Here is an 11,813-nt window from a genome sequence, read left to right on the forward strand (position 1 = left end):
TTTCTCCTCCCAGCCATCCACGAATCCATCTCCTCCGCGATTCCTCCCAGCAGCCAATTCACAGCCGTGATCCAAGCTGTAATCAAGCCACCCGCGTCCACGTCTTCACCGCCATCATCGCCTCCTCGGTGATCCCTCCCATTGATCACCGCAGACCCAGCTGCCTTCCACTTCCAATCCCACGGATCATCGCCTCCTCACCAGCGCATGAAATCTCCCGTCGATCACACGCCCAGCAGCCGGTAATCCAGCTCCTTCCGACGGCAAGCCTCTTCCGGATTCCCAGCATCCAAGCATCCCGGAGCAGATCCACGTCCTCCTTCCAACCTTCCGCTTCCAATCTGGCAGCCCAATCAACTGGATCAGCCTCCTCCCTTCCCGAATCAACCTCTCAGCCTTCCCATGATCCCGCGTCCGTTCCGAAGAAGAGATCCCGTGCACGATCCCAGGCGCCTGTTCCTCCTCATCTCCATACGCAATCAAGGCTCGGGCGACCTATAAGAAGGGGCTCTCGGCTGTGAAACAAGGGAGTGCTCGGGGTGGAGGCCAATAAACAGAGCATTGCTATGTTCTTGGGAAGAAGAAAGAAATAAAAAAATATATATATTTTATGTTGAAGGCCCACCGTGGGAGAGAGAGGGAAAGAAAATGCAATTTTCTTGTTTTTCTTTTATTTGTAGAAGGAGGAAGCATTAAGCTTCCAATCTTCATTTTATTTTTGTAATTTTCCTTTTATGCAATCCATACATTTATCTTTTATGCAATCTATGTTTTAAGCTTCAATTTAATTTCTGCAATTCATTTTATGCATTTTGGAATTCTTAGTTTTAAGATAATTTTAAAATTTTTCTTCGATATTCGATCTGCAGTTTTCATTTATATTACGTTTTCAGGAATCGACCCCTACTCTACATTAGAATTCAATTACAAGTTTTCTTTCTTCCCTTTAGTTAGTTTCAATTAGAAAATCATATCAACATCCTCAAAATAATATTTTTTCTTTTATAATTCAAAAATCGATTTCAAATCCGAGTGAACGTTCTAATTTTTATGCAACTCCAATCGCCTCCCTGTGGATCGACCTCTTACAACCACTATTCTTTGAGTAGGAAAGGTAAGAGTATAATTTAAATTAACTTTTGTTCGTCGGTTCTAACAACGATCTATCTAGCATATTTTTAGGTAGACAGAAAAAGGACGAACAGAATTTTGGCGCCGTTGCCGGGGAGGCAAATCGAGAAGTAAGAACGATCACGAAGATCAAATCAAATTTTGGATACCCGGAGTGAACGCACTCCGGTAGTAAGTTTTTATTTTTATTAATTTTCCTTATTTTGATTATTTTCAGTTAGTAATTTCGTAGTTATTAAATTTTGAAATTTGAAATTCGAAATTAAAGTTTTCTAAAAAAAAGTAAAAAAATGAAAAAAAAATTTTAAAAAAAATTCAAAAATTCAAAAATTTAAATTCAAAATTTGAATTCTGAAATTCGAAATTTGAAATTTAAATTTTAAAAAAATTCAAAAAAAAATAAAATAAAATAAAAAATTATTAAAAAAAATCTATATTTGCTAGTAATTGATAAGGTGCAATCCCCCGAGGTTATCATACCTTTATTGGGGCTCCTCACGGAGTAATCTCGAGAGCTTATTCAACGGGTATTCGGAGATTAACTGACGCATAAGGATTGTGTTTAGTTTACATTCAAGTTATTGCTAAAAAAATTTTTAAAAAAAATTTAAAAAAAAGTAAAAGTGAAAAAAAAATTGCTTGCTCATTTAATCAATACAACCTAATGACATTGCATAAACTTAAAAAAAAAAAACATTGATTATTTGCTGCATTTAGTATTAAGCATTTGCATAAAATAATTTAAGGGCAAAACCCATTAAAAAGATAAGGTCGGAAAGTCATTACCTGTCCTTAGCCCAAAAATCACCACCTTGCATACTTATCCTAAGCCAAATTAAATTAAAATCAAATTAGACATTGGCCTTAGGATTTTCGAGCTCAATTAGGCTCTTGGAAAGAAGCAGCTGAAAGCCACTCCAGTGAGGATTTAGTAATTGGTGATGTCTAGGAAAGTTTTACAACTGTGAGAACTGTTACGGGTATTGTGGTATCGGTGTATCCCTTCTGGCACCACCGCACACCCCGGGACTTTCCTGGTCACTGGTTACTGGATCACTTAACTGGTAAGCTCAAGCTTAATCTGAAAGAGAGATTAGGAGCTGTCTAATCTAGAGAGAATTTCAGGAACTTTTTAACCTGATACATCTCTGTGCAACTAGATTTAAGAAGCTACTAAACCTCACTTAGTTCTAAGACTAATAGGGTCAAATTGTTGTGTGGTGTTGGTTGTGGTCATCTGTGTCTAGCCCTTCTCTTCTTTTAGGATTTCGTTCATTGTAGGAGTCGAATCTAATTAAGTTGTGGAAAATGTATGCATGGTAGAAGGTCATTAAGGGATAAGTTAACCCCATTTGACCCTGAGATTGAAAGAACTTTTCATCACAACCTGCGAACTGTAAACCAACCGTCGATCTCTACAATGGGTGAACATATTAGAACCCTGAATGAATTGTTTGCACCCGCATCCGCTAGTCCCCCTACCTGCATAGTATTACCGATTAATAATGCAGCCCAATTCGAGATTCGGGCTGCAACAATAAACATGTTACCCAAGTTTCATGGGTTCGAGAGTGAACAACCCTACATTCATCTAAACAAATTTTTGACAATCTGTCAAACGTTTAGAAATCAAAATTTAGATGAAGAGGGTATTAAATTAAGGTTATTTCCCATGACTTTAGAGGATCGTGCTGCTGCATGGCTGTATTCCCTAGCTTCAAATTCCATCACATCATGGGAACAACTATCTAGGAAGTTCATGGCTAAGTTCTATCCCATGGTAAAGACTGAAAAAATTAAGGATGCCATTAGAACTTTTAGAGAAAAATCTGAGGAGGAATTTTTCCAACTTTGGGAAAGATTCCATGATCTTTTGGTTAAGTGCCCGCACCATGGGCTTGATAAGGCTGATCTAGTACATTTCTTTTACAAAGGATTACCTCCAGCACATAGGAACATGATTGAATCCATGCATAAGGGTAGGTTCATGAACCAAACTCCTGATCAAGCCTATGAGTTTCTCGTTGACTTAGCCGAGAATGCCCAAAATTGGAGTAGCTATGGTGAGGAAGTAAATAGAGATGAGTTCGGGTCTAAAAAACTAAGTAATTATGAAATGAAAGCAGACCCAGAACTCAAAAATGTCATGTCCAATCTGGTGACTGGAATGAACAACTTAAGCAAAAAGTTTGATGCTCTCACTGTTTCCACTAGCTCAAGTTCATGTAAAGAGTTAAATCCCATCATGAAAGTGGATCACGAGTCACATAGTTTATGTATCTTGTGTAATAGTTCTGAGCATCTAGTGGAGTGTTGTCCTAGTTTACCCAACATTAAGGCTGAACAGGCAAATGCTCTTAACTCATATAGTGCCTTCAAGAAGCCCACTCCCAATTCATTCAGCCCAGTCTACCACCCTGATAATAGGTTCCACCCAAATTTTTCATACAAGCAAATTGAACCTATTCAGCATCAAGGTGGTCCACCAGGTTTTCAGAAGAATTTTCCTAGGATAGGTCCATCACAAATAAACCAATCATTGGCTCCACCTATTCCTACTTATAGTGCCCCTATCCCTCAGCAAACTACATCATTAGAAGCCATGATGGCTAACATGATGAAGCAGCAACAAGACTTCATCCAACAGCAACAACAGACCAACATAGCTCAAACCCAGACTAATCAATTCCATGCGCAAGCGATTGCAAAACTTGAGGTTAGTCTGAGCCAAATAGCTAACTCTCTAAGGGATAGGAAGAGAGGTGAATTGCCCAGTCAGCCAGTACCTAACCCTAGTAGACAACAGAATCAAGGGCCGAGAGGCCAGTTTCAGATTGATTCTAATGGAAACCCCACCCATGAAGTCCAGGCAATTACCACTTTACGGTCTGGCAAGCAAGTGGACAACAAAGTCCAACTTCCTGTGCAAGAAAAAGAAGAAAAGCATGAACCAAATTCCACTCAGAAAAAGGCACAAGAACAAGGAACACAAGGAGTAGAGGAGAAACCAATAGAGACATACACACCCAAGGCTCCCTTTTCTAGTAGACTACAAGACTCAAAGAAAAAATCTCAGTACGATGAAATCATGGAGGTCTTTAAAAATGTTCAAATAAATTTACCCTTCCTAGATGCAATCAAACAGATCCCCTCCTATACAAAATTCTTAAAAGACTTGACCACGGTGAAAAGAAAAACCAGTATTCCTAGGCAAGCTGTGATGGCGGCACAAGCCTCATCTCTTATTCAACAACAGATTGCCCTAAAATACAAGGACCCTGGTTGCCCCACTGTTGAAATTAAAATAGGAGAAACCATCATTCGAAGAGCCCTATTAGACTTAGGAGCAAGTGTAAACCTATTACCCTATTCTGTCTACACCGAACTAGGTTTGGGGGAATTAAAGCCCACAAACATTACTTTGTCATTAGCAGATAGGACTGTGAAGTATCCTAAGGGAATTGTAGAGGATGTAATTGTAAAGGTAAATGAGTTTTACTACCCTGTGGATTTTATAGTCTTCGAAACTGAACCAGTGAAAAACCCAGGTAGTCACATCCCGGTAATCCTTGGTAGACCATTTTTGGCCACTTCAAATGCTGTGATCAGTTGCCGAAATGGGATAATGACCTTAGCATTTGGAAACTTGACCGTCCAACTCAATGTCTTTCACAGTAGTAATCAACCATCTGAGATGGACGATTTAGAAGAAATTCACATGATTGAAAACATAATCAGCAAGTCCTTCGAGGAATCAAGTTATTCTGATCCACTAGAAAGATGTTTGGCCCAATTCAGTCAAGATTGTGAGGAAGGAGAGTCGAATCAGGAGGTTAATGCATTACTAGATTCTATTCCTGTAATGGATACTAGCAGATGGGCTACTAAATTTGAATCATTACCTATACTTGAATCCCAGCTAGTACCTTCAAGTGTCAAACCTCCCCAGTTCGAACTTAAAGATCTGCCTGAAAACTTAAAATATGCATTTCTAGGGGACAACAACACCTTACCTGTTATTATTGCATCAAATTTAACTGAAGAACAGGAAGAGAAGTTGTTAAATATCCTTCAGAAAAATCAAGAAGCGATCGGCTGGTCTATAGCTGATATTAAGGGGATTAGTCCTTCTGTGGTCCAACATAAAATCCATCTAGAAGAAGATGCAAAAATCTCTAGAGAACCACAAAGGCGACTTAATCCAATCATGAAGGACGTAGTTCGAGCCGAGGTCATCAAGCTGTTAGATGCAGGGATTATATATCCTATTTCTGATAGTCAGTGGGTAAGCCCAGTTCAAGTCGTATCTAAAAAGTCTGGCATCACTGTGGTGAAAAATGATCACAATGAGTTAGTCCCTACTCGAGTCCAAACGGGATGGCGAGTATGCATCGACTATAGGAAACTTAACGCCATGACTAGGAAAGACCACTTCCCACTACCCTTCATTGATCAAATGTTAGAACGTCTAGCTGGCCACTCTCATTACTGTTTTCTTGATGGTTATTCTGGATATAACCAAGTACCAATTGCACGTGAGGATCAAGAGAAAACCACATTCACCTGTCCTTATGGTACTTTTGCCTATCGTCGCATGCCTTTTGGGTTATGTAATGCACCGGCTACATTCCAGCGGTGTATGATGAGTATTTTCTCCGACATGGTAGAGAAATTTTTAGAAGTTTTTATGGATGACTTTTCTGTATTCGGATCTAACTTTAATGAATGTTTGCATCACTTGACCCTTGTTGTAGAACGATGTAAAGAGAAAAATTTAGTTCTTAACTGGGAAAAAATGTCATTTTATGGTCCAATCAGGTATTGTTTTGGGACACATTGTGTCACAAAGAGGAATTGAGGTGGATAAGGCCAAAGTAGAATTAATTGCTAAATTGCCACCTTCTAAGACTGTTAGGGAAGTCAGATCCTTTTTAGGGCATGCGGGTTTTTACCGCCGCTTTATCAAGGATTTCAGTAAATTGTCGAAACCCTTATGCGATTTGTTGGCGAAAGATGCTACTTTTAATTTTTTGCCAATTTGTATAACTGCTTTCGAAAGACTAAAGTCTGAACTAACCTCAGCACCCATCATAAGGTCCCCTGATTGGAGTCTGCCATTTGAAATCATGTGTGATGCATCCGATTATGCAATAGGTGCCGTCCTAGGTCAGCGAGTGGGGAAGCTTCCCCACGTGATTCACTATGCAAGCAAAACTCTGAATGATGCCCAACTTAACTATTCTACCACTGAAAAAGAGTTGTTGGCTGTTGTCTTTGCTCTAGACAAATTTCGTCCCTATCTAATAGGATCCAAGGTCCTTATTTATTCTGATCATGCCGCCCTTAAGTACCTTCTCACAAAGAAGGATGCTAAGGCGAGGCTCATTCATTGGATCCTATTGCTCCAGGAATTTGATCTCGAAATTCGAGATAAAAAGGGATCTGAAAATGTAGTAGCTGACCACTTGTCCAGACTGATTGTTGAGTCATCTGCGGAATCCTTACCTGTATCCGAAACTTTTCCGGATGAACAACTAATGATGATTTCCCACACCAATGTTCCATGGTATGCTGACATAGTCAACTACCTTGTTACTGAACAAATGCCCAGCTCTTGGACCAAACAGGAACAATTTCGCTTCCTAGCTCGTGTGAAGTGGTATTTTTGGGATGAACCATACTTGTTCAAATACTGTCCTGATCAAATCATTAGACGATGCATCCCTGAACACGATCAAAGGAATGTCCTTTTCTTTTGTCATGACCATGCTTGTGGTGGTCATTTCAGTGGGAAGAAAACTGCTGCAAAAGTTTTGCAGTGTGGATTTTATTGGCCCACACTTTTTCGAGATGCACATGACTATTGTAAATCTTGCGATCGATGTCAACGATTAGGAAAACTTTCGAGAAAGAATGAGATGCCCCTGAACCCTATCTTAATTATAGAAATTTTCGATGTTTGGGGTATTGATTTTATGGGTCCTTTTCCTATGTCGTTTGGGCATCAATACATTCTTGTGGCAGTTGACTATGTATCAAAATGGATTGAGGCTATCGCGTGTAAGACCAATGATCACAAAGTGGTGATCAAGTTCCTTAAAGAATCTATCTTTGCTCGTTTTGGCACCCCTCGTGCTATCATTAGTGATGGGGGGAAACATTTTTGAAATAAAATCTTTAAAGCCCTTATGAGAAAGTACAACATTAATCACAAGGTCAGTACACCATATCATCCACAAACAAGTGGACAAGTTGAGATTTCCAATAGAGAAATCAAGACCATCCTTGAAAAAACTGTCAATCCATCTCGAAAGGATTGGTCCCTTAGGTTAACAGATGCATTGTGGGCATATCGGATGGCTTACAAAACACCAATTGGAATGTCTCCATATAGAACTGTCTATGGCAAGGCCTGCCATTTACCTGTTGAGTTAGAGCACAAGGCCTATTGGGCTATTAAACATTTAAATTTCGATCTTGACAAAGCAGGAGAACATAGGAAGCTTCAACTCGATGAGCTTGAAGAAATTAGAAACGATGCTTACGAGTGTGCCAAGAAGTACAAAGATCGCATGAAGATCATGCATGATAAAATGATCATTCGTAAGGAATTTCACCAAGGACAAAAAGTCCTTCTATATGATTCTCGATTACATCTATTCCCTGGAAAACTTAAATCTCGCTGGACTGGCCTATACACAGTAGAGAAAGTGCACCCGCATGGTGCAGTAGTAATATGCAATACCAAGGATGGTAGGTCCTTTCAAGTCAATGGACATCGTTTAAAACCATACCTTGAGTATCTGAGTCCAGAAGTTGAGGAGTCACTTCTGACCGACCCTGTTTATCATGAATGAATTAAAATTGTCTGGCTGAAGACATAAAACTTAGCGCTCTTGGGAGGCAACCCAACATGTAAATATTCTCAAAAAAAAAAAAAATGTAGGTTTGGGGGTATTTTGCCCCAATTTACCCGCCCATATCAGGTACCTTCTCCTCTGTCCTCTTACTGCTTTAAATTTTCTTTAACATTGAGGACAATGTTAGATTTAGGTATGGGGGTGAGAATATTTTTGATTTTTCTTCAAAAAAAGGGAGAGAATATTTTTGATTTTTTTTATGCAATTAAAAAAAATTAAAAAAAATTTATTAAAATTTTAAAAAAATAATAAAAAAAAGGGGGATTTCAAATTTTTAACTCAAACTCTAATCTTTTTGGCTGTACAAACTAGGAATTGCTCTGACAATAGTTTTGAGTTAAGAAATATGATAGCAGTTCTAGCTTAAGTTTTCATCCCACCTATCTTCTGCTAACATGATACAAGATGAGTTAGCACCTACACGTAAGCACATGAATAGTGGGGTATGTAAACTTACGACTAATATGAATACTTTTAATTTTTGGGATAATTTAGAGTTATATGTGTGATGAACACCCTAACCTAACCAAAAAAAAAAAGAAAAAAAAAAGAGATAAAATAAAATAATGAGTTTAATTTAAGTCTCCTCACTGAGTAACCGGGCCTCCTGCCTGGCAAGCAGCGAGTGTTCGCGTAAAAAGGTGAGGACATTGAGATTAAACTCTGAGTGACTAATTTGGCCTTGAAGCCTAGTTAACTTGAGTTATTAAGCCTGTTAGGGTGTCTCTACACCTAGTGCCCTGAGCCATTTGGATCGGGGGCAATTGGCCTAACACTCGCTACATGGGTTAGCTAGAAAGCTTAATAAGGCTAGATATTGCACAAGTCATTCTTCTTAGCATTCAGTCTAAAAAAAAAAGAATAAATAAATTCGGGGTGTTCATTACCATTTAACTCTAGAAAGTCTTGAAAATTGGAATGATCATGTTGGAAGTAAGTGAAAGCCACTCATTTATATGATACTATCTTGCACCTCACTACATTCTTGACTTGTTAGCAGATAGATGGGGTGTAATGAAACTTGAGTTAGAGTCTGTTTAAATATGATAACAACAAGTCTCTATTGTCCTTGCAATTCTAGTTTCATACAGTAATACTTGTTCAAATTTCGAGTTAAAATTTGGAAATTCCTGACTGATGAAGTTTGTGGGTAACTTCACTGCAAACCCTCACGAGACAACACTCGTCCGCTAGGGTAACCTAGGGGTTTAACGGCTTGTTGCACATGCTAAGTGCAATCGTAATGCTCTACGAAAGTGAGTATTTATCTTAGGATATTTATATAATAAATAACACATTTGCTCTCTCATTTTATCATTTTCGCACTGAATTGCTAGAGACTAGCAATAAGCTAGTTGGGGGGTGTGATGAGAGCACAAAAGTGCGACCTACATGTTACTAAAATTAGTGTTATTGCTAACTAATAATGATAAATTCACTAGATTAATATTATATTCGAGTTTAACATAGATTAGTATAAATTAGAGATAAAATGCACATTGAGTACAAATTTGACTTCAAATCGGGTCCGAGTCGGGTTCGGGTCCGAGTCGGGTTCGGGTCCGAATCGGCTCCATTTCTTTTGTGCTTTTGGAAAATAATTTTAGGCAAATCTAAATTGGCCATGTCATAACTATAAGGTGCTGGGTGACCCATGACTTGAAAGACTTGCAACTGACCTCTAGTCAGAACAGATGACCCGTGACGAACTTAGTCCGTCTGTCTACAAGCCAAATTTCATATCACATTATTTTATTCATATGACTAATTGGATGGAAATGGTATCTCCCAGACCTTCCTCCAAACCCAATTCCATTGCAGAAACTGGCACATGACCCATTTTCAGCCAAGCCAAGCACCCGTGCCAGCTCTTCCGGATTCCCAGCATCACGCGTCCGTATTCATCTTCCACCTCATCACCGGCGTCTCCCCAAGGCCGTGGTCCATCAAGCCATGATCCATGTCCCAGCAAGGCGTGATTTCCAGCGATCTCCCAACGCCCATCAAGCCGTGATCGGCTCCTCCGCGTCATCCCCACCTTGCAGCCGGCCCGTGCGGTGCCTCCCATCGATCACGACCCCAGATCCATTGCGTCTCCTCCCCTAACGTCCACATCTCCAGCCTCCGACGCCGCGTCCGTGATCCACGCCTCCTCCCAGCAATCGGATCTCCAGCTCCTCTCAATCTTCCGTGATGCAGCAATGCCCGTTTCTCCTCCCAGCCATCCACGAATCCATCTCCTCCGCGATTCCTCCCAGCAGCCAATTCACAGCCGTGATCCAAGCTGTAATCAAGCCACCCGCGTCCACGTCTTCACCGCCATCATCGCCTCCTCGGTGATCCCTCCCATTGATCACCGCAGACCCAGCTGCCTTCCACTTCCAATCCCACGGATCATCGCCTCCTCACCAGCGCATGAAATCTCCCGTTGATCACACGCCCAGCAGCCGGTAATCCAGCTCCTTCCGATGGCAAGCCTCTTCCGGATTCCCAACATCCAAGCATCCCGGAGCAGATCCACGTCCTCCTTCCAACCTTCCGCTTCCAATCTGGCAGCCCAATCAACTGGATCAGCCTCCTCCCTTCCCGAATCAACCTCTCAGCCTTCCCATGATCCCGCGTCCGTTCCGAAGAAGAGATCCCGTGCACGATCCCAGGCGCCTGTTCCTCCTCATTTCCATACGCAATCAAGGCTCGGGCGACCTATAAGAAGGGGCTCTCGGCTGTGAAACAAGGGAGTGCTCGGGGTGGAGGCCAATAAACAGAGCATTGCTCTGCTCTTGGGAAGAAGAAAGAAATAAAAAAATATATATTTTATGTTGAAGGCCCACCGTGGGAGAGAGAGGGAAAGAAAATGCAATTTTCTTGTTTTTCTTTTATTTGTAGAAGGAGGAAGCATTAAGCTTCCAATCTTCATTTTATTTTTGTAATTTTCCTTTTATGCAATCCATACATTTATCTTTTATGCAATCTATGTTTTAAGCTTCAATTTAATTTCTGCAATTCATTTTATGCATTTTGGAATTCTTAGTTTTAAGATAATTTTAAAATTTTTCTTCGATATTCGATCTGCAGTTTTCATTTATATTACGTCTTCAGGAATCGACCCCTACTCTACATTAGAATTCAATTACAAGTTTTCTTTCTTCCCTTTAGTTAGTTTCAATTAGAAAATCATATCAACATCCTCAAAATAATGTTTTTTCTTTTATAATTCAAAAATCGATTTCAAATCCGAGTGAACGTTCTAATTTTTATGCAACTCCAATCGCCTTCCTGTGGATCGACCTCTTACAACCACTATTCTTCGAGTAGGAAAGGTAAGAGTATAATTTAAATTAACTTTTGTTCGTCGGTTCTAACAACGATCTGTCTAGCATATTTTTAGGTAGACAGAAAAAGGACGAACAATTACATTGCACGATTTGAGGAGTTTCATATGAGGTGCGGTGTAATCGAAGAGGAGACTGTTACTCTCTCTAGGTTTCGGGCAGGACTCCGCAAGGAGATCCAGAAAGAACTAATCCTCTGGAGTAAATATGCAAAATCCTATTTGATAGCGGAAGTTGTATTAATACCATTGCTTCCGAAGTTGTCTCCCGCCTCGGCCTGAAATCTATCCCTCATCCCAATCCATATAACGTAGCTTGGGTAGATAAGACATCTCTTTCGGTGTCGGAAAGATGCCTCGTCCCAATTCAATTACTATCCTATAAAGACGAAATCTGGTGCGACTGCATTCCGATGGACGTAGGTCAAGTC

This window comes from Phoenix dactylifera, unplaced genomic scaffold, assembly GCF_009389715.1.
Source record: "Phoenix dactylifera cultivar Barhee BC4 unplaced genomic scaffold, palm_55x_up_171113_PBpolish2nd_filt_p 000334F, whole genome shotgun sequence".
Taxonomy (NCBI): Eukaryota; Viridiplantae; Streptophyta; class Magnoliopsida; order Arecales; family Arecaceae; genus Phoenix; species Phoenix dactylifera.